Genomic DNA, 24,689 nt, shown 5'->3' on the forward strand with positions numbered 1-24,689 from the left:
TGTATTAACTACAGAGACAAGAGTATAAATTAGTTCAGCTATTTCAAATCCTTACAGTATCTGCTTTCCTTCCAGTTAGATCTATACAACCAGATGGTAAAGATCAGGCTTAGGTGTTTAAAAATGATCTTCCTAATGGTGGCTTTCTTATTTTACTCTTATTATAAGAGTTGTTTGCAAACAAAGGTTATACGAATTGGTTGGTTCACTGATATGATTGAGTGTAATAAATGGAAACTGCTATAGATTGTTAACATAGAGGTTGATAAGAAGAATATCATGTAATTTTTCATACAGTTAGTAAGAACTGGTGATGCAGAAACTCTCAGGCCCTAAACAACAGTTCACAGATTGCCAGTAAATCAGCATGAATTTGCTTGTGTTATACTTGATTTTTGGAGTAAATACACTTATCAATACCCATTTTATATAGTTCAATGAAGTAATCTACAAATATAAAAGCATTTTGCTTTGGGGTATTGCCGTGGTCTTTGCAGGGACAGTTTCTTCTGCCTAGAATATGTCTCCCTCAGAGAGCCATACGGATAAGTCCTCACCTCCTTCAAGTGTTTTGCTTGACATTTAAAATTCTAAGCTGCACTGTCTTCAGCACATTCCCCAGACCCTCTTTACTCTGCTATATCTTCAAAGCACTCTGTTACTTTCTTATCTGCTATGTAATTACTTATTATGTTTATCTTCTATTGTTTGTTTCTTTTCATGGGACTGTAAGCTCTTTGGGTTAGGAATTTTGATAAGTGCTGTTCATTGATGTGTCCCAAGAACTCAGAACAGTGCTTTGCTCTTAGAAGGTGCTCCAGTTGCATCCGCGTGAGTGAATGGTGGTGCTATATCTATAGCGATCAGGAAGGAGGTCTTTCTAAGTCTGGTATGCTGAAAGCCGGAAGAAAGAACAGTTCCTTGGTTAAAGATATGAAGTATGAGTTAAAACTATTTTTGCCTACTATAAGGAAAGCACCTTTCAAGTAACAACCTCAAAGGGTTGATTGCTTTTTTCTCAGTAATCCTCACAATACCACACATTATCAGGTTCATAAATCAGGGTAAGGTTTTCCATTGATATATCTAGAAATTGAATAAGGTTTGTTGTGTGTGTGTGTATGTGTTGGAAGGGAAGAGGGGATGTCTTTTTCTAAGGGATGAGCTACATGACTGTAAGATAGGATAGATTTAATGACAGTGGGTAGAGAGAAAATAGTTATAACAATTTACAATATCTCATGATATTGTAAGGAAGGAAGGAATCGAGTAGAGAAGACCTAAGAAATTTCTGAAAGTTGAATTTCCTATGGGTTGAAAGATTTTCCTTCACAATTTTTAAGGAATGTGAAAAATGGAATAATTTGATAAAATATAGCTGCAATTTGCATGAGTGCTCTTAGAAGTTATGCTCTAAGATAGGTATTCAAAGATAGGTGATGATATTTCAGATGGTAAGTCAATAGAATAAATCTATATTCTATAGTAATAATTCTGTAATTGCTTCCATGGTCTTATGTTACTATTATATTAATTATTTCAAAGTTTATCACATTTTGTAAAAATCCTGTATCGTTATCAATATTCTAAGTCAACTTCAGCAATCACTTAAGGTTAGATCTTCAACTTCTATAAAACACTCTATGCCACAGCACTTTCATATTCCTATGGAGCAAATTTCTGTTTTCCACTGCAGGTAGGCTCATTGAAATGGCACATACTCAAGGATAGCTTAGGGGACTCCAACAAATGTTTTGATTCTACTTTATTCAACATATTTTTATCACCCGGATTTCCCAGCTCTCGGGTTCAACTCTTACATCAGGAATATAATATTCATTGAATTGGAAGTGCTTTGTTTAATACTTTGTATAATACTCATTGAATTGGAATACTCATTGTTTATTACTCTCTTTCATTCCCTTTTGTTACGGTTCATGGTTAAGCCAAACATGAGGAAGGAATAATCTGAAAAATTAAAACGTATCTATACAGATACCCACTTTGTGATTTCCAACAGCATTTGCTAGGGCAATACTGATCCCTGGAAAAGAAATGTCAGAAAAGTGCTCAGCTACCTTTTACAAATCTAAGGTCATGAACATTTCCAGAAAAGTAAAAACATGTAATGCATTAAAAGCCATGTTTCTCTATTTTTAGTTGCATGAAGATATTTTTGTTTGAAAGCACTGAAATTCTTAAAATAAATTAGCCATGTTGCTGATCTCAAAAATGTGAATGAGGGTATAAGTGGCAGAAGAAAAAATTGTTATCAATCCTACCCTGAATAATACTATTAAAGCAGAAAATATTCTATTTTAAATAATTGCCATTTCAGATACATAATAAAAATAATAGGAATAACCCCAACCACAAGATTTAATTCACACACACATATTTGTGTTGGTCCATGGAGGAAATATATGTTTTATGTTGAAATTATATATTCCTTTAAAATGTAGTTAAAAGTAAGAAAGAACACTTTAAACATCTTTCACTTTTAACTCCTTACATGCCTCAAAGCAAACACCTGAACATATGTCAAGATACTCGAATTCATAGCTGCAAATCAGTAAGGTCTTTATTCATTGAGAAATTTCGTTTCCATATCCCTCTTGTTAGATTTTCCTTGGATGTTTATCTTGAAAATCCTACTCAGAGCTCAAGTAAGTTTTTCTCAAAGTCACATTCATCTTTCATAGATCATTTCAGAAATCATACTCCTTTCAGTATTTAAATAGGAGCAAAGACAACACTCTCTCCATAGCCCATGGAGAATTTATATATACTAGCACAGCTAGCTATCATTCTAAAGATGTTTCCCACAGGAGACAAAGTCCATCCCATAAACTGACGTGCATTGAGGGGGTGGATATTCAGTGATGCCTGACATACCTGTTTTTGGAGGAATCACGTCCACATCTCTTTATTCTTTACCCTCAGTAGTTGATAAAAGGGGCCACCATTCTTGGCACAGGAAATGCCTCTTTTGTTGCTACCCCAAGTAATTAACCTTCCTAATAATTTCACTAAATTCCAAATCTAGCAGTCTTTTTGTCATTGACCCTTGGTTCTCAGGATTGTAGACTCTGCTCTTCTAGCCTCCTTTATCTTTCTTTCATGGCTCTTATTACAATTTGAATTACATGACTGTTTGGCCAATTACCTTTCAATAACTATCTCCGACGGTGCGGAGGGTGGGGGGGTTGACTAGTCCACGGGGACTGTCACAGAGGCCAGAACAGACTACCGAGTAGACTCTTTTTTTTTTTTTTTTTAATGAAGTGGATGGATTTATTTAGAGAGAAACACACTCCACAGAGTGTGGGCCAGCTCAAAAGGTGAGAAAAGGCCCCGAGTAGACTCTTAACAAATGATTATTGACTAGATTACATAAAGACCAATGGTGCTATAAATGTTAAAGGATCCAGAAGTTTGGTTTTTAGAATTTCACCCTTTATATTATGCTTTTCAGATAAAGTTACATTTGCTGAAATTATGGCAATAATTCAATGAGTGAGACCTTTATGCTGTTCCAGAATATAATTCCATAACTTGTTTTTATATTTTTTACTGAATATTAGAGCTTGGTACATTTAACCCTTGGCTGTGCTTATATTTAAGAAGAGTGTTCTCACATATAAATCAGAAAGGAAGGAAATTAGGCGTTTACTAGTAAAACCGATTAGTGTTTTAAGTGACCCCGGATAATGACTTTCAATACCTTAAGCGATTTCATATTTATTGAGTGAAATATTGTCATGAGGATCTTTTTATATTTTCAGTCATTTTTTTTTCTATTCAGTTTTGAAGATATTCACATTTTTTAGAGTTGAATGGCTATCATCAAAAACTAAGAAATAACAAGTCTTGTTGAGAGTGTGGAGAAAATAAACACTTGTGTACTGTTGGTGGGAATGTAAATTGGTGCAGCCACTATGGAAAACAGTATGAGGGTTCCTCAAACAATTTATTTCTTAAAGACTTCTTTCACTGTCACATATGAATCATATGGAGTTTCTGGTTTAAAACTTTGTGTTTTCGGGCTTCCCTGGTGGCGCAGTGGTTGAGAGTCCGCCTGCCGATGCAGGGGACGCGGGTTCGTGCCCCGGTCCGGGAAGATCCCACATGCCGCGGAGCTGCTGAGCCCGTGAGCCGTGGCCGCTGAGCCTGCGCGTCCGGAGCCTGTGCTCCGCAACGGGAGAGGCCACGGCGGTGAGAGGCCCGCGCACCGCAGAAAAACAAAACAACAACTTTGTGTTCTTACTATGGTCTGATATTTTTTTAAACAAAACGTTTATCATTTAGCATTTGCCTACAACCATCACATCAGTACATAATAAGTGGCAACGAAACAGGAGATTGGCGGACGTTGTCATTACTCTGTTAGAAGGAGAGTCTGAGGAAAAGGGTTCTTTGAGAGAAGTAACAGGACTGACGCTGGCTCTCCGTTCCATGGCTGGCACAGCGAGCCACGCCCTTTCTCCTAATGAGTCTGCAAGGGTTGCCAGCTCTGCCTTTTATCTGGGAAAACACAGGGCTATTTACGCCTGAACATCATGCACTGAATTTACTTCCATTGCTTAACATGGCCACCATTCCTGGTCTTTCAAGCCTGAAAAGCAAGCGAAGTGAATGTACTTGCTACACGATAGGGGAGTTCGGTAGTTGGGAGGTCTACATGCAAAGCTTGTTTATTTTGACAAAACGACTCTGGCTTCAAGGGATTAGACTGGAAGGCAGAGAAAATGGATGTCAAGAGTGATCGGGACAGTACGGAGAAATCCTAGTCAAGAATGTTGCAGCAGCCTTTAAGCTAGGGCAAGGGGGGATTCTGAAGTTGCATGTGTAGATAGAATCAACAGTGACTAAGTTGGTATGAAGGAAAATTTGAAGGCTTGTTTAAGATTCTAATTCTGAGTAACTGGGTGACACGATTATATGAAAATATAGCCCTGGCGAAGAAGAGCAGGTTGGGAGTTGGAAGATGATGAGTTTTAGAAGTTTTGAGTTTGAAATACACTGAAGATATTCATATGCGATGTTTACCAGTTACTTGGAAATGGGAGTCTGGAACTGATGAGAGAGATCAGGGATAGAGACATAGATTTTAAGATTTTCATAAAGGAGGAAAGGTGAACTGAGCAGAGATTAAACAAGAGGGACAGAACCCAAGGGAATACCTTTAAGGTCAGGCAGAGAAAGAGGCACCTGTAAGTGAATTCAGGAGTGATCAGAGAGATTGAAGGAAAATCTTCCAGTGTCACAGAAGGCAAAGGAGAAGAGATTTTATTGGTCAGGGAGCTGACAGTGCCTAGTGCCAGTAATCTGAAAGCCTTTTTCTCACATTTGTTTCCAAATATTACTTTGTGTTAATTATGTAATAATTGGTTTCTCAGCTTTAGTAACAATGACATGAAGAAATTCAAAGTAATTCTTTGTGTTATCAGAACTGCACAATTTCATCAATGTGTTTATTGTTTACCATTCAAATATTTGACATACTTTACCTAGAAACCTAGGAAATATATTTTCTTTGAATTTTCTGATTTAAAATAAGGAACTTTTGGCTTGTACTGAATTTTCAGACTACATGTAAAATTACTTGTAATGAAAAAAGGAAAAAAATTATTCAGTATAATCCATCATTTATCAAACCCCCTAAAAAAATAGTGATGTGTGCCAGCTTTTCCATTTTAGCATTTTGGGATAACTCTATGACTAAAACAAACAAAAAAATCAGAATAAAAATTCTCAAAATTAAGCATTGATTCCTGTCAAATGATAATGAAAAATCACTAGGTTTCTTTCCCTGTGATATCAAAGAAGTGTTAAGTGTGAAAATTAAGGAACAGTTGTGTGTATGTAAATTTTTTGAATAAATTAAATTTTAAGCAATGTGTTATTAAGTTACAGAGTGAAGTCGTTATATTAAATATAGGTAGTCCTCACTGTGCACAGGACAACATTAACTGGAAACGCAGGCATAGCAGACCACATTATTGCTTTCCATGGTCATGGTCCCAGTCCCATGGCCACTGAGAGGATTGCCTATATGTTATAAAATCACTTTTCATGCATTTATCGCATAGAGCATCTTGAAACAGAAATCCTTTCATCTCATTATATTATCCCCAAACCAATGTTAAAGAGGTTAGTTAAAATACACTTATTCACTGCTACATTCAAACCCCGTTGCAAATTCTCATAAAGCAAAATGACAATTTATTCACTATTTTAAAGAGCAAATATCACATCTAATAGATTCTAAGAATTGTATGTAACAATGCCTTGTGGAACAATACACACTACAAAACTGAACTTGAATGCATGCAAAAGAACTAAATTCATTGTCTTTTCTAATTCACCATTTATAGAAGTTTTGGGCCCTAGGTAAAAATATAGAAATATAGGCTAAACAAGACACCACCTATTGTATTGCTTCTTTGTAAATTTTCAGAAAATCTGCTCTGCTTTAAAATTAATATTGTCTTTCAATATTATCATCTGAGATATGTATTTAAAATTTTTTTGGTATATACAGTGTATCTTAAATTTAAGGCATGGGAGATACAGGTCTTTACTCAGACATTCAAAAGATAAAAAGAATAATATAACAAATATTCATGTACCCACCATTCATCTTAAAATATAAGATATTATGAATTCAATAACTAATAAGCTGCTGTATAAAAAAATTAAGTAAAATACAGAGTCCTAAAAAAATTTTTTAAAGACATTATGAATTCAATTAAAGCCTATCATACACACCTCTGATTGAAATATCTTCCCTAACTCCCCCGAGGTAACCAGTATCTGAGTTTCATATTTTTCAGTGCACTTTTATGATATAGATTTTTAATTGATGCTTTTTTTTTTTTTAAGGTTAAAGCGATTCTTTCCTGTGTCTGGTTGTGAATTTTTATTTTGAAAAGTTGTTTTGAGTTTTATCAGTGTTTTCTGCATTGAGATTGATCTATAGTCTGTGTCAGTTGTAAAGTTTTAAACCTCAAGCCCCATATGGTTCATATATGATGGTGAAGGGAGTCATTAAGAAGTAAATGACTGAAGCAATAGAAAAAGATCTTTATGAAAATATTCACTCGGTAAATATGAAAATGCTTACGTTATTAAAAGTAGTTATTTGTAGGGGGACTTCCCTGGTGGTCCAGTGGTTAAGACTTTGCCTTCCAATTCAGGGGGTGCGGGTTCAATCCCTGGTTGGGGAACTAAGATCCCACATGCCTTGCAGCCAAAAACACCCAAAACAAAACAGAAGCAGTATTGTAACAAATTCAATAAAGACTTTAAAAATGGTCCACATCAAAACAAAAAAAAAATCTTTTAAAAAAAGGGAGTTATTTTGTAATCACTTAAAACACTGGTTTTTACTAATAACCTCCTAATTTCCTTCCTTTTTTATTTATATGTAAGATCATTCTTCTTAAATTAATAAGCACAGTCAAGTGTTAAATGTACAAAGCTTATAATGTTCACTGAGAAATACAAACTGGTCTTCCGTCAAATGTTTTTATTTATTTATTTATTTTTGCGATACGCGGGCCTCTCACTGTTGTGGCCTCTCCCGTTGCGGAGCACAGGCTCCGGACGCGCAGGCTCAGCGGCCACGGCTCACGGGCCCAGCCGCTCCGCGGCACGTGGGATCCTCCCGGACCGGGGCACGAACCCGCGTCCCCTGCATCGGCAGGCGGACTCTCAACCACTGCGCCACCAGGGAAGCCCCAAGTGTTTTTATATGTATGCTCTTATATAATCATTCAGAACACTGATTAGGGAAAGGATGTAAGTGAATATATAAAATTATGATTTAGGCACAAGTGATTTTTTTTTTTTTCCTGCGGTACATGGGCCCCTCACTGTTGTGGCCTCTCCCGTTGCGGAGCACAGGCTCCGGACACGCAGGCTCAGCGGCCATGGCTCACGGGCCCAGCCACTCCGCAGCATGTGGGATCCTCCGGGACTGGGACACCAACCCGTGTCCCCAGCATTGGCAGGCGGACTCTCAACCACTGTGCCACCAGGAAAGCCCAGGGCACAAGTGATTTTTAACCCTTAATGCTTTTTGTTTAATTTCAATATCCAAAATAGATTAAATATGGTAAGGAGGATAAAAATCTCACTGTAATCAAATTTTCTCACCTTAGCATAACTATTATCACTTTATTTCCAGACAAGTTTTTACACAAACTGTGGCTATTAAATGATGGATCTCACCACATGAGACAAAGCCCAAGTGCCAACTTTAAATTAATTTTGGAATATGAAATTCATCCATTGATTTTTAAAGTAAAGTAGCTCAAACACAAAGTAAAATGAACTATATTTTATATTGAAGACCAGTAGTCATCTTAAAAAAAAGATTTTTTTTTTTTTTTTTTTTTTTTACAAAATCAACTTTCATTATTCTTTCTACAAAAATCATCTAACTCTTACTTGAATTTACCATTTCACTCAGTTTTTCAGTCTTTTACTTGGTTTTTAAAAGTCTCTCATCAGGATTTCCCTGGTGGCACAGTGGTTAAGAATCCACCTGCCAGGGCTTCCCTGGTGGCGCAGTGGTTGAGAATCCGCCTGCCGATGCAGGAGACACGGGTTCGTGCCCAGGTCCGGGAAGATCCCACATGCCGCGGAGCAACTAAGCCCGTGAGCCATGGCCGCTGAGCCTGTGCGTCCGGAGCCTGTGCCCCGCAACGGGAGAGGCCACAACAGTGAGAGGTCCGCATACCGCAAAAAAAAAAAAAAAAAAAAAAGAATCCACCTGCCAATGCAGGGGACATAGGTTTGAGCCCTGGTCCAGGAAGATCCCACATGCCGTGGAGCAACTAAGCCCATGCGCCACAACTACTGAGACTGCGCTCTAGAGCCTGCGAGCCACGACTACTGAGCCTGTGAGACACAACTACTGAAGCCTGCGTGCCTAGAGCCCGTGCTCTGCAACAAGAGAAGCCACTGCAATGAGAAGCCCACGAACCGCAATGAAGAGTAGCCCCTGCTCGCCGCAACTAGAGAAAGCCTGTGCGCAACAATGAAGACCGAACGCAGCCAAATAAATGAATAACTTTTTAAAAAAAGAAGTCTCATCATAAACCACAGTCTTTTGTGATATCAATATAAAGTTTAGAAACTTGTTTACATCTACTTTTGGTTTTATTCTGCCTTGAATGAAACTAATATTTGATATAAAAAGAAAATTTCAATGACTTAATTTTATGTCCAACAATAGTAAATTATTGATTTTTATAGTAAACAATTTGTAAACAATTGTTCACATGTTATAAGAAAACAATTTATATTTCAAATTTTAACACAATTTATAAATAAATAAATAGAATAAGATTTTAAAACTTTAATTTAATTAAATAAATTAAAAATATTTTTTAAATTTATATTTCAAATTATAAAATGATTTTTATTGAAAGCAATTTGATTTTTTATTTAAACTCAACCACTAAGAAGTGATACTCTGTCAACTATTTACTTCTCCCCAAAGTTATCATTTTACTGCCCTGTACAGTCAGGGAGAATGACCACTTCTTACTTCAGAATGAGGCCTGGATCTCTTAGTTTGACATTTAACATCCTTCTTGAATTAGCACAAAACTTCTTCCTTTATCTCCAACACTCCCCTGCTGAATCCTTTAGTACAGGCCCACCGTTCAGGACTATTCGCAGATGTGCACATGAAGGTCAACCAGATGCCAGATCATGCCTTCCAACACTTGGCTCTGCTGGTACCACGAGGATGCGGTTTCTATCTAACTGCACATTTACACAGCCATATTTGTTTCTGGATAGTTTTCCATTCTTTATTTTCTTTTTCTTTTTTTTCCAGGGATTTTTGTTTTGGCCGTGCCCTGCAGCTTGCAGGATCTTAGTTCCCCAACCAGGGTTTGAACCCAGGCCCTCAGCAGTGAAAGCACAGAGTCCTAACTACCAGACTGACAGGGAATTCCCAGTTTTCCATTCTTAACCATGATCTTTAATCTCAGTATAATAAAAAATTTTTTAAAAGTGAATACTTTCATAGTAAACCAGCTAAATGTGGAATAGAAAATTGTTTTGATCTAGATCAAAACTGTATTGTTAACTATATTTGGTTCATTAAATTTGCAGACAATGTACTTATGTATAACTTTTTCAATGTTCTTAATTGTTTTTAGCATTAAGAATTTGTTCTAAGGGTTGAGTGTTGTGTAGTTTTAAAATATTTAAATGGTCAGGTCAAACAAACACAAAACTTCTGAACACTGCTTGGAGCTAAATTTGAAACCAACCAAATTTCTTAGCTTTGCAAAATTGAACGAGAGAAGTACCACTGAGCTGAATGCATGTCAGGGGCAACGGCTCCACTAGAATTAAACCAATTCAAAGTTGTACTTGGACCAGGATTTGCAACGGGTCAAAGTAGCCAAAACACAACATTTAAAAACACATGCTGTACATGTATTTTTCCATTAAACTAAATTCAGTTTCTTTTTTCAAGCCCAAATTTATCTTCAGAACAAGAGATTAGTGTTTCTACTCTATCTTTTCTAATACTGAATTGACCTTTCATTAGAGAGCACATTATTATTTTAAGCTGTGTCATTACTAACCTGATTCTTTTTGCTGACATGTATCTTTTGTTTCAATCAACCAAGTCATAACTTTTGGTTCCTTATACCACTGGCACATGTGTGTCTTTCTCTGTAATCCTCATCGCTCTTTTGCTTACGTTTTTCTCTCAGTGAAGTATAGAAAGTCAGAAGTTGTTATGATTCGAAATAGCTCTTTCATTGCTTGGACCAGTCATTTTCTTACTATCCTTTGGCTATTACTTTTAACTTGTTTTATATCTTTGTATTTTGCAATGGGGTGGAATGGTACACTTTGAAAGCTCTTGACATGAGAGCCAACCTGCCATTTGCTATTTACTAGGAATGTAAAGTGGATGATGCAGCAGTTTTGGGGGTCAGTGTCCTCACCTGTCCATTGGGAACACCATGCCTGCATCATGACCAACCCCGTATTAATAGTAATTCCACCCTACCTTAAGGTAGATGATCCAGGAAATCAAAGTAGTTATTGAATGTGAAACACCTATGCACTGGGTGAAATAAAAATACAATCTGTTATCTCTGATAATCCTGAGTATTAAATAAAATTACAGGTGTGGGCATTTTGCAGGTAGAGTTTCAGTTTCTAGGAGAAAGCCTAGTTACAGAGGGCACTATTGAACCATCCTGCTGCTTCATCCTCTACTCCAGATGCTCTCCTCTTCTTATTTCCACTGCTCTCATCTTTGTCCCCTTCTTCTTCTCAGTTGTTTTTGGTTTAAATATAACATATTTGCTGAACAAAGCATACAGATCCCCTCTTCCTTTCCAACCACTCAAAACACACACACATACCTTCACAACCCAGCCCATTTGACTGTCACACAACAGCTCTAGGTAAAGCTTTTCTGAAGAAAATAGAATCTGCTGAGTGCCCCTTTATCCTCAGTATACATTACATTACAAGTATCAGTACTGAACTTTTTAATGCTTACAATGTTCCCTAGGAGTGTATCAGTTAAGCAGGCAGAAAAATATATATCTGGAAGTTTATTATTTTTCCACCAATACATTTGACACCACCTTTGGCGAGCGAACAAAAGGCATACTGTCAAGCAGATAGACCTGGACAAAATGTTACTCTTTGTTCCACACGAGCACAGAAGTATATTTAAGCAAAGAAAGACATTCCATGACTCTCCTGGGACTTCCTTCCTCAGCTGAATTATACCAGCATGTTCACACCACTTGGTTCAGACTGTGTTGGAATTTAAAATGCAGGCTTCTATTTGCCAATGCTTCAATCCCACAGCTATAAAAATTCATATTAGGATTGAACCTGGCTTTAAAACATCATAGAACAAATGGAAGTTTATTGGGAGAATGTGTATACACATGAAATTAGTCGGAGATATGAAAATAAGGGGTGTCCTTGTTTGACAGATTCTATACTTCTACAGGACAGCCTCAAAGTCGCCAGAAGTCACCTGGTTGGGGATTATGTTTCAAATCCAGGCTCACTGACATTCATGAAACTTTTGGCAAAACATGGGCCAAGTTTCAAGCAAGGCTGGGTAGAATACTTCTTTCATGTGGAACCTATGTGAAACTCAGTGGTTTTGGCGAGGTTTCTCCTTGAGTTTCACATTCAAACAAGCCAAAGTTTCAGAGTAAAATTAAGGGGCAAAAGGAAACAAAAAAACCCAACAAAACACGAAAAAAATGGCTTGCCTAAGAATTTAACGGCCTCTATCATGTTCCAAACCCATTTCATCCTCTGGATTCTGCAACTGAACTTGTATTGCCTTTTACCAATACATTTCTCCTCAGCAATGCCAAATCAAGCCTTCCTAGTATTAAGGAGGAGAGTATTCTAGAACCCCCCCAAGGCAGGGAAGTGTATGCTCAAAACAACTGGAGGATTTCAAGTTTTGACTGTACACACATCACAGAAGTGGGATGATTAAAAAGCTCCATATTATGCAGATCTGAAGGGAGAAAGTTAGCAATTAAAATGTCCAGCTTTTGGAAATCAAAAATTAGACTGAACAGCTCTAGGTCCTCCTACTATCTCAGTCCCAGTTCTAGAGATCATACTGTATCTGCTCCGAATCTGGAGGGACGCCTCCCATAGCTGACTCCACCCCTCTGAACAGGAGTCCTGCAGCCACTGGCTTTCTTCCTTGTCAGCAAGGTGCAGAGCACGGAGCACAGGGTATCAGTCCCTACAGCTGGGGACTTACACGGAATCCTGACAGGCTCAGGCTCGTTCTACTCTTCACATTCACCAGGACACAGGGACAGCTTGCCAGGCAACATCAAACTCAGTATCTGGCCGAGGACTTTGAAAATACCCTTTGCTTGTGGTGAAGGAGAAGAGAGTGACAAACAAATGTAATATACACATGAATTTTCTCCAAAATAAAGAATTTGACTGAATGGCTAGAAAGTGCTACACTCCGCCTATTTTAGGAAATATGTTTTTTTCATTCCTTATCCCTCATTCAGCAGAAGTTTCACTACCATAACAGACTTCTGGCTAGAGAGGATTTTTCTTTTCCTTTTTTTTTTTTTTTTCTAGTTTTCCTTTTTTTAACTTTCTTTTTTTTCTCTTTAATTTGTCTTCTTCTTTCTTTTTTCCTTTCCTTTTTTAAAAAAAAGTTAGCCAGAAGATGTGTGTTTTAAATGCATTTTTCTTTTGACATATGGTGTGACACCAATAAACTTCTTTGGAAACAAGAATCTCTAAATTCCAAGGACTTCAGTGTCCATGTTAAAAAGCAACAGTAAGGCCCCGAGGCACATGGTAATTTGGAGGCACTCAAGTGAGGGGTTGATAGAATCTGGTCTGCGCACAGTCATTTGCTGCTTGATTTTAGACATCTGCTTGGAGAGGAACAGAGAGCTATCATAAAGTCTATAATGGTCAGAGCAACTTGCCATAAAATAGTCTTGGCCTCTCAGTTGGGGGGTCCCTGTACTAATAAAACCTAACACATATCAGTGAGAGAAAACCAAAGCCCAATAGCTTATTCAAAGGAAATAATATAAAAGCGTTAAACCAAAAAAAAAAAAAGAAAAGACTTTTTACTGAACATAGTAAATACTCATAACGAAAGTAAATGCTGTGTTTGAAGTTAAAGTCCACAGATCAAAGTCCTTTGCAGAATGTCAAGACCAAGCATAAGGTAGGGGAGGGGGAGGCACAGAGAACTCTCCAAAATGTTATACTGTCACATTGGAGAAACCTGCTAGCCGAAGACAGTCAGCTAGTTAAGGAATTCTCAAAACCGAGTCACCGAATTGTGCTAGGAGTATACAAAAAACCAAACCAAACAAACAAAAACCGTTCTCATTCTACGCTAGTAGTGAACAGCACAGTGATGGAAGAAGGTATTGAGGTAGAGCTATCTCCTTGTCCTTAAAATAATTACTAATATATCTCCTTTCCTCAGGTAGTTGCATCTTTTTTCTTAAAAAAAAAAAGGCCCTTAGAAAGTTAAAAATAAGTAAGCCGTCTAAACAGGAAAATTAGGATGTCTGCAAGGCTCTGGACGACGCTGGCAATGAGGCTTAATTAGCGTTCTGCTGCATCTCAATCACAGGAGGGTCTGTACTGCAGGTCAGCATGACAGAGTGCGTCCAGCACAGTTTAAAATTACAGCCACAGAAATGCACAGATGCTACTGCTGTATCCTGGAACGCCGTATTTACCTGGAAATCGTTCAGCACCCCCGTTTATTCTCCCGGTAAACAAGTTATTTAAAAAACATTAGTCATAAACATATCATAAACCAGTAACATCACTCTAGAATTAAAGAAAAATCTTACCTACAAGCAGCCGGGTTCAACAGTTGCTCTGAAGAGAGGTAGGAGTCATTGGCCTTTTACACGTGGAGATTGTTTATTTAGCCCTTTTTAAAAGGTCTTGAACTCCAGAGGTTTAAGATTAAGTCCAACCCAAGTGTCTGAAGGGAAAAAAAAGGCAAGAGAGAAGGCAAATGAGAGACGGAAAGAATCCCAGCTGCTGGGTGGTGCTACTGTTCTGAGAGCGTTTAAGCTATTTTCAGCATTAACAGCAGCCGGGGGTTGTCTGCAAGGGATGAAAAAACCTTGCCGAATCGCCACAGCCCCCCTCCGGGGAAGCGGGGCGGGACACAAACCAGGAAACCCACAACAACTTGCTTCACTGTGCGAATATTCATTTACATTTTGAGGAAAACTGCCAGCACGATTGAAAACAAAACACAATAAAACATTGCGACTGAAATCTTAAAGAAACATAGTGCTTTGCCATAATCCGCGCGTTTTCAAAATGATCTACCTGGTTTGTTGAAGATAAGATGTGCTATTTATGCCTTATTGAGAGGAAAGACTTTTCTTCTGATAGTTCCTTGCTTGCTTATATGAGTCTCAAAAAATATTTGAGATCTCTCTGGGAGGAATAGCTGTTATCATCCTATCCTTCTTAAGACTGAAGACAAATGGTTTATTTCTAGCCCACACGCAGATTTCCAGTTTCATCAACTATGCTATTTTTGACAGCTACTGGGTTAGCTGTTGACATTTCTTATCTGTTGGCAGAGATTGGGGTCCATTCAGTGACAAGACACAGACAGGCACCCATCCCCTGCCTCTCCCTCCAAAGGCCAACGAAGAAATATTTCAGATTGTGTCACCAACAATGACTGGCAAGCTCTGAGCTTTCATTTTGTTTGTAGAATGATGAATTAAGATCTACAAATTGTATTCATTCATTCAACAAATATTTTTGTGGCAAGTACTGAGTCTGCTATCTGCCAAGAACTCTGAGAATACAATAGTGAACAAAATTAACAATGTCTTTGCCTCAAAAGGCTTACAGCACACAAACGCAGCAAGAATAAGGACAGAATTCGCTACAGACTTTTACAGCTTCTTTTCCACAGGCTATTCAAACCATAGCAACTGGAGATGGAGATCTCTTTCTACTCTGACTGAAGGGGGATATGCGTCATCAGACCGACTCCTGACTTCCATTGCTTCATTATACCTTTTGCAACACCCCTACGAAGGAAAATTAGTTACTTCCTACCAAGGAAACACTTAAGTATTTTTTAAATAAAAGCCTTCATTCTACATAGATGAAATCCCTGAATCCTCTCAATTCCCTTTTCTTCATAACAAAGAGAAGGCCTTGCGCAGTCAGAAAGTACTGGGGAGAGGTGAAAGAAGATTCTCTGATCTTAGTCCAGTATACAAACCACCTTGATATATTTTATAGTTAATATTATGAAGGTTGGTTACCCGAGTCTCAGATCAAATTCACCTCTTTCCTTGTAACTGATTAGAGAAACTACTGAGGAAAGAAATAGGTGAGGTAGAATAAGGTATGGACTGCCAGTTGCAAAATAAATGAGTCACAGGTGTGAAATGTACAGTGTGGGGAAACTATACAGTCAATAACTATGTCATATCTTGGTATGGTGACAGATGGCAACTAGACTTATTGTAATGATCATTTTGAAATGTATAGAAGTGTGAAATCCTGTTACACTATATGCCGTGTAACAGGAGCTAACATCGTGTTGTCGGTCAATTATACTCCAAAAACAAACAAACAAACAAACTCATAGAAAAAGAGGTCAGATTTGTGGTTACTAGAGACAGGGGTTGGAGGAAAGATAATTGAGTGAAGGCAGTCAAAATGTACAAACTTCCAGTTAAAAGTAAGTACTAGGGATGTAATGTACAGCTTGATAAATATAATTAACACTGCAGTATTTTATATATGAAAGTTGTTAAGAAAGTAAATCCTAAGAGTTCTCATCATAAGAAAAACATTTTTTTCCCTATTTCTTTAATTTTATATCTATATGAGATGATTAATGTTCACAAAACTTAACTGTGGTCGTCATAATGTACGTAAATCAAATGATTATGCTGTACACCTTGACTTATACAGTATTGTATGTCAGTTATATCTCAATAAAACTGGAAGAAATAAAAAAGAAAATACTGAAGACTATGCATGATACGTTTTTTAAAAAGTTACATGACTGCTATTTCAACTACTACGGTAAAATAGTGAAATCTTTCGGCATGATACGCTCATGTTAAAACTACGCAGATATTTAAATTTAAAAAATTATAACTTATGTTTGAAATGTGTAATCAAAATTATTAAATAAGATTAACCTTATTTTAAAAATATGCAGCAGGGTTTTAAAAAAGATCTCTGTAGAATAATGCATTTTTCTGTTCATTTATTTTAAGCGGTCCCATTTTAATATGTCTTAAATAACTGTCAGTTTAAAATAGGATATTTACTTTACTTGGTCAAAATGATAAATGGTAATTCTGGCAAAAAAATGGAAGCCTAGCCTCAGAAAAAAAAATTTTTTAATTGTTTTTACTTTTTCCTCCTTATAGTAGTTTATAATGAAGAGGAAAATACATTTTTTAATTGGCCTTCCTTGAGAAACTATGGAAGTTAGGGGAACAGATAAAGATTAACTATTTGAGTGCTAAGTCAACCATAATTTTTAAATTCCAAACTGCCTGCTTTTCACACCAATACTGGGAGAAGCCCACTGCCTCATGTTTAACTATTATTAATCATTTTATGTCAATCTGCACTTGAATGAACAGGCTATGACCCTGCTAGCTCCCCATTTAGGATGAGTCCTACACTGCCAGGTGACTCACCCAGGTCTCCTTTGTTCCCCAAAGATCCTGACTGTCCAGACAGCCTGTCCATAAGCACCTTTTGACAGATTTGATGTCACAGAAGAGTGCAGATTGAGGTATATTTTTAAAGGTTAGAAGACTAAATTTGGACTTTTCTACTTTTGCAACCACTACGTCTTTTATAAGTTATTAATACCTTAGCAATTGTACCAAATGTACTACTGTTAACGATTTTATTTATATTCTTTCTCTTTTTTTTTTCCCAAATAGATTGATTTAAAATCATTGGAAAATGCTTATATTAGAGTTGGGCTTCTTATATTGGTGAAGCACTAAATAGGGCTTTGGCATAACCCTTCTCCTGTATAAGACGGGGATAAGAACAGTACCAAGCCATAGAGTTGTGGGAGGGTTTACATGATGATGCACACAGAATGCTTAACTAAGCAATGCCGGATGCGTAGAAAGCATAAAAGTTAACGCTATTATCACTGTAAGTCTAGAGCTTGGCTATCCAATATGATGGATACATATGGCTGCTGAGCACTTAACATGTGGTTCGTCAGAACTGAGATGTCATATAAGTGCAAAATGTACACCAGACTTTGAAGACTTAGTATGAAAAAGAGACTGTTGATCATATGTTGAAATGGTATTTCAGACATATTGGGTTAAATAAGATAATTTGTTAAAATTAATTTTACCTGTTTCTTTCTACTTTTTAAAATGCCAGAACCTTTTAAATGTACAAATGCGGCTTGCATTCTATTTTTATTGGGCAGTGCCATCTAGGCCAATGGTTCTCAAACTGTAGCGAGCATCAGAGTCTCCTGGAAGGCTCGTCAAAACACAGAATGCTGGGTCCTACCCCTCGTTTCTGACTGAGTATGTCTGGGAAGGGGCCTGGAATTCTAATCTCTAACAAGTCCCCAGTGATTCTTTTTTTTTTTTTCCCCCAGTGATTCTTGACCACACTTGGCGAACCACTGGTCTTGATCCATGCTGCTTAAAAGAGTGGTCCATGGGTCAACAACTAATTCTTGGAGGAATTAGAACACTTGGCAAGTTTGCTGGCAGAGATGCAGGCTCCAAAGACTAAGATAAGGACCTAGTTACAAGAACCCTTGCTCAAGGCATGAGTGGGACCGGCCGCCATGTTCACTGAGGTTCTTAAACTCTCCAAAAGGACAAGATTGGTTTCAGAGGCTCGAGCAAGAATAATCTTTCTGAGATGAAGAGGGGGGAAAACGGATGGAAGTGTTGGAAGTCAGTCTAGCTGTACATTTCCTTCTCTTTCTCCGTAGCACACAAGAAAAACTGAGATTGTTTTCTGCTAAATGTTTGTCTAATTAAAACAATGTAGCTAAGGCAGTTGATGTAGAACAAACCATGCTAGAGGGTATTTATGTCTCAAGAAAGGATCTTATTAACTCAGATAACACTCCACTTGTTAGAACCATGAGAAAGATTGGTATTTTAGAGCAGAGAGGCTCCTGGATCCTCTGCCCCACCCTTAAGTAAGTGACACACTATTTTGAATGATCTCACCAGTTTGCCAAATGACTTCTCACTTTTTCAGGTGGCACCAAAGCCTTGTGGGCTCAAAGGGCTTCCTGAAAATAAAATCCTCATTGTAAGGGAGAATGCGGACCCACACTGGTAATATTTAAAACTCCCAGTTCTGTATGCAGCGACCGTTTGTAGCTTTATGTCTCACAGGTTGGTTGGTTGTTTCAGAAAACTTTAAAATATGTGTAATGCCTGACAGCAGAGAGTCTGGAGCCAGTGTGTCTGGGTTTGAATCCTGGTCCTGCCACTTCCGTGTGACTTTGGGCCAGTTACTTCACTTCCCTGTGCCTCTGTTTCCTCCTCTTTAAATAGAACCTATCTCAGTGGGCTGTTGTGAGGATTAGAATAGCTGTCATTTGAAAGGAATGTAGAGAAGTCTGGCACCTTGTAAATGCTATTATTAGTTAAATAATTAAAATATAGTAGAATCTAACTGTGCAGGTTCGTTTATATGTTTTCAGATACCGTGATGATTTCTAGGGACTTTTACTTGCATACGTTCTTGAGTACATGTATTTTGAGGGCTTCTTTGAGAGCTGTTTAAATTTTTTCCCAGGAGAAACTCCGAATTCTCATTTGATTTCTCATCACTTCCTATTAATTGAGAGGATCTCAGTAGGAAGGAAGTGAATGTAGTTTTCCCATGAATATTGTTTTCTAGGTTACATTTTTTTTCCCCTCTGAAGTCCTTTGAAAAGTGAGTTGCAGTATAAATGTTTGAACGTTTTCGTGGCCATGTCAGTTGGGTAGCATTGTCTAATATTCCAGGAGAACAATGCGTCATTCTCTTAGTCAAATATTTTAGTGCTTAGGGAGAGGCAGCATGGCCGTCTGAAACAGTGGCATGAGTTTCAAAGATGTACTGAAAGGGCAGTCAGATTCTCATACTATAGAGACGGTAGACATCAGATAACGCTGATCAAAGGAAAGGATAGACCCCCAAAGTCTGGCATGTTGAATGCAAAATGAAGGCTAGATTAAGTGTACTAACATCTCTTACGCCCGTCCGCTTAGACCACGTGAAACAGGGCGAAGCGTGCTCAACAGAACTGGCGCTGCTTGGAAGCATCTTGCCCTTAGTAAGTGTCAGCAGGGCCTTCTCCGGGAACCTCAGTGTTGCACGTGCGGAACAGTGAATAAATGCACTGAGTGCGGAAACCCAAGCCCAAGAGGTGAGTGGTTTCAGACCAGTCACGCAAGCCCTCTGCACTCGTGCCCTGAAAGGGAGGGAGAGGAACCGAGCTATAAACCCCTTCCTAACTCTAACATCTCAACTTTGGCTTGGACTTAACAGAGATTCCATTTGGCCGTTCCCCCTTGCCCCCATCATCTACATCTAAAGTTGTCAAATCGTATGTCCACTTATTTCTGCTTCCTGGTTACCGATGTGAAGCGAATGTGTTTTAGGAGGTGATTTGCCGTCTCATGTGCCATTATGCAATCTGGGACTGAATTTTACCAAATAAGGTGAGAGTCTGAAGGAACGATTAAATAACCAGTATCAAATGCAAGAGATTCTATAGAAATAACGTCTTAAAACCTTTGTTACAACTCACTTTTCTGCTTAAAACCTTATTGTTTTTAATCTTACCGTCTGAACTCTATATGTATTTAGCAAGTGCCTCTGCTGTTTTATATAACCATGACTAAGCTTTTCTTGATATTTATATGCCATTGAAATTGAACATATGCAACAGTTGCTGCATATGGTAGAAAAATTGTTAAGATAAACCTTCGTAAAGGGGTCTATTTTAAGGCTCTACACGACCTGCTATCTTCTCACATCTCCACCCACATCTCCTACCCTCCGTCTAGCTCCATTTCTTCCGGGTTCTCTGGTCTTCCCTCAGTTCCTGGGATGGGCCATGGTCAGGGCCTGTGCGTGCGCTATTCCCTCTTGCTGGCCGCCTGCCCTCCTCAGCAGTGGATTCGTGCACCCTCCAGCCCTCAGCTCAAGTGCCTTTTCCTCAGGAAGGGTTTCCCTGCTGCAGCCAAGGTCAAGCTTTTTTGTTGGGGTTTTTTTTTTTTTTTGGAGTATTATTGCTTTACAATGTTGCGTTAGTCTCTGCTGTACAAGAAGTGACTCAGCTATATGTACACATATATCCCCTCCCTCTTGGACCTCCCTCCCCCCTCCCCGTCCCACCCATCTAGGCCATCACAGAACACCAAGCTGAGCTTCCTGTGCTTTATACCATGTTCCCACTAGCTATCTGTTTTACTCACGGTAGTGTATATACGTCCGTCCTAATCTCCCAATTCATTCCCACCCTCCTCTTCCCCTAGCCCCCGTGTCCACATGTCTGTTCTCTACATCTGCGTCTCTATTCCTGCCCTGAAAATAGGTTCATCTGTACCATTTTTCTAGATTCCACATACATGCATTAATAGAGTACCTAAAAAGATGGAGAAATATACCATGTTCTCAGATTAGAAGAATCAATATTGTGAAAATGACTCTACTACCCAAAGCAATCTACAGATTCAAGGCAATCCCTATCAAATTGCCAATGGCATTCTTCACAGATTTAGAACAACAACAAAAAATTTTTACCATTTGTATGGAAACACAAAAGACCCCAAATAGCCAAAGCAATCTTGAGAAAGAAAAACAGAGCTGGAGGAATCAGGCTCTCCAACTTCAAATTATACTGTTTTTAGCTCTTGAAGAATCACATTCCTCACATTCCCTCCAATGTCAAACGTTGCATTTGTTTGAGTGATGGATTCATGTGTTTCTCCTCTTATTTCCCCTTCCCATTGTACCCCTGACATGTGTGTTGTATTTGTGCCTTGCACAGAGGAAGGGTTCAGGGTGCATTTGATTAAATAAGTCCCGCTCAAGGCATTAAGCAACACATGATGGCATTTTTGCTGTATATTAATGAGAATTTGTAAAATAAAAGTATCTTGTAAAAAGCAAAAACTCTGTATTCTAATTAAGCAGCTGTTTCCAACCAAGAGGATTCTCTGAACTGTATTGCTTTGTAGTTATGTATTTAATTTAAAAGCTTTTTGAAGTATCAGATAGCACTTGTTTTCCCCCTCAGGATATAATATGTTCTATTATCTTAATAATTTGCATTTATCTTCTAAAATAGGCTTGAAATAAATCAAGTTACCTGCATTCTCGCATCATCTCTCCAGACCTTTTTCAGAATCATGTAATACACCATTAGGGTGTATTAATCACTCACTTGGGGTGTCTGATCAAAATTTCTTTTGATTAGGGTTGTTGGAGAGGACGATATATTTGTCTGTATATTGCTAGACAGTTATAACCACCTGGCTCCCTACAAGCCATACCTGATGTTGTTTATAGGTACCTGATGAGCAGACAGACAGGCAGACAGACGTGAAGTATCACATCAACAACACTGCCTGCTCAGGCCATTGTCATTCCTGTGACTTGAAACCCTTTCTCATGTCCATACAGTGCAATAGTTATAAACACACAAGGAATGACTAGCCATTGAGAAACTGGGAGATTTGTGATCTTGTTCTCTGGCAAAGGAGAGGAAAGGAGAGCTTTGTGTGGCCTGGGCTACAGCGCAGAATCAGAGACTGGGGGCTGGTCTTTGCCCTGGAAAAGACTGGGAAAAGGCTGTGTAACGCTTTCTTCTACCATGGACACAGGGCCGCTGATTATGGCCTAAGCATGTTTGAAGATGTACTGTTTTGTATATTCTTTTCATACATTTGTAAAACACTTTGAAGTCATCAAAGCACAGCATGAAAAGTATCTTTTCTGAGGCATTAAAAAAACAAACTAATTAACCCAACAATCCATGGCACATTTCCATCGTTACTATGGCCACAAAAGTTAATTTTGCAAGGACAGTCATACATAAGTAATACACAAAATGTTAGAAAAGTTTTCTTGAAACTCACAGAGATGAAATATGAGTGAAGAATAAAAAGGAAGAGTTGACCAGCATTCAAGGGTTAGAAGGAACTACAGATTCGTTATATCAAGTGCATAAGAAAAACATCTTCCTAAAATGAATACAGATTAGAAATGGCAACCTTCAGACCTTGAACATGTTAATGTTTTCTGTGTTATCTGTCCTCTAATCCAGACCTTCCTACCTCTTTTTGTGACCTGTTGGTGTGTCCCAAGTGGGTTACAGATGTTGCTGCAATATTATTCCTTCAGTTGTCACCTGACCAGGCCATACCTGGGGCGGCTGGAGCTTCTGGACCAGTCGCCTCTGGCTATTAGCAACCTCATCTGTTCACCTCAGTGCCAGATACAGAAAAGTTCGGGTGGGAATGGTGTAACTGGCAAGGTCAACCTCCTAAAAATAGCAACAATAGTCTTATTAACAAAAAGGAAACGCAAGAAATAAGATGGTGTGGGAGAGGCATATTAGAAATGTCAAGACATGAGTAATGATATCTCAATTTTTCAAAAAAGGGAGAAAAATCACTGTTCAGACGCCAGGCTGAGCCAGGACTGGCCTGGTCTCCAGAGGAAGGTGCTAGAGGGCCTCTCCTGCCTGCAGCAGCGGGTAGTTTGTGTTCAGGCAGAGGGATGGGGAATGGACATCTGAGTCAAAGCAAACGCTCACATCTTTACCTTCTAGCGAGTTTCCTCTTTTTCTCAGCAAGGGTTTCTTTCAGGGTCATTTTCAAATGAAGCTTCCCTCTGATACATTTTATTTTACTATTTCCAGACTCATCATTTCCAGAAATAAATAATGTAACACAGTCCTGGCAGGCACAGTTTTCTACCTGTGGAGGATCCACTTTTGCTTTCAACTTTGCTACAGACTCCTGGTACCATATCTATTTAAAAACTTACCTTCTCAGATTCCCTTGCAGTTTGTTCAGGCTGATAAGCTACAGGCAAGACATCTCACACGCACGATAATAGCACAGAACCTCCTGAGGAGAAAGCTGCTCTGCCCTTTGCCTTTTAACCTGGCATTGCTCCTCTAGGCTGATGGAAACGCAGATGCCCTTCTGGGAGGCACCTGCTGAGGCAGAGTTGAACCCACCCTGGGCTTCTCGTTGTTTCCGGGAAACCAACCCCTCACCTGGTTAAAGGTAATCTGTCACTTGAAGCTACAAACATCCATGACACAACCATCTAAGGACAACTTTCTCACATCAGGCTAGCTGAAAGATAGCAGAAGACAATTAGGCTGGCTATTAAGATGTCATGTACATGGGACTTCCCTGGTGGTCCAGTGGCTAAAACTCCACACTCCCGGTGCAGGGGCCGGGGTTCAATCCCTGGTCGGGGAACTAGATCCCACGTGACGCAACTAAAAGATCCCACACGTGGCAACTAGGACCTAGCACAGCCAAATAAATAAATACATATTTGTTTAAGAAAGATATCATGTACAAAATAGTTTTGGAAGTTCTGAAAGTACTTCTGGATATCAACAATCAGCCCTCACAAGAGTTGCTGCGTTCAGTTTCAGGCCCCTTATCATTTCCTAATGGATTGAAAATTGCAGTGAAAAACAGAGCTGATATGTTTGAAGCCCTTGGAGCTGCAGCATTTGAATCTTTTTGGCTTTAAATAGATATAGTCAAGTAGTTGGCTCTTTTTTCTAAAACTTACATTTAATGATCAGTGATATCAAGAGAAATAAGAATATCATAATAATATACAGGAAATATAAAACAGGAACCCATTGTTTATCCTGTTCTCAGTGGACATTGCCAGAGCATTGTTCGGAAAACTTTGAACAGGGTCACTTCAATGTAGTTTACCGAGCTTTCAAAATCTAAGTTGAATGATGGAGTTTGTCCTTGTTACAGAAAAAGTGATTTTGAGAAAATATTCAAGGCTAGGGATGTCTTGAGTTTGAGTATTAAATGACCTTAAAGATTTCTACTTACGATTTCTTAAAATGGTAAATGCTCTCCGTCATAATTGAG

General features: G+C 38.5%; 1 protein-coding gene across 27 annotated transcripts in view; it reads right to left on the minus strand.

The window, feature by feature from the left end:
• Positions 1-24,689, minus strand: part of SORBS2 (sorbin and SH3 domain containing 2) — a 204,973-nt gene that overhangs the window by 154,787 nt on the left and 25,497 nt on the right. For 16 of the 27 annotated variants that reach the window (XM_067022631.1, XM_067022606.1, XM_067022618.1 and 13 more), the window contains exon 2: positions 14,388-14,524. The gene's annotated coding sequence lies outside the window, so the exon portion shown is untranslated. Of the gene's footprint in view, positions 1-14,387; positions 14,656-14,880; positions 14,994-24,689 lie in introns of those variants that run through there. The other 11 variants (XM_067022608.1, XM_067022603.1, XM_067022626.1 and 8 more) reach the window with 10 other exon arrangements.

This window comes from Kogia breviceps, chromosome 20 (assembly GCF_026419965.1).
Source record: "Kogia breviceps isolate mKogBre1 chromosome 20, mKogBre1 haplotype 1, whole genome shotgun sequence".
NCBI classification, from domain to species: Eukaryota; Metazoa; Chordata; class Mammalia; order Artiodactyla; family Physeteridae; genus Kogia; species Kogia breviceps.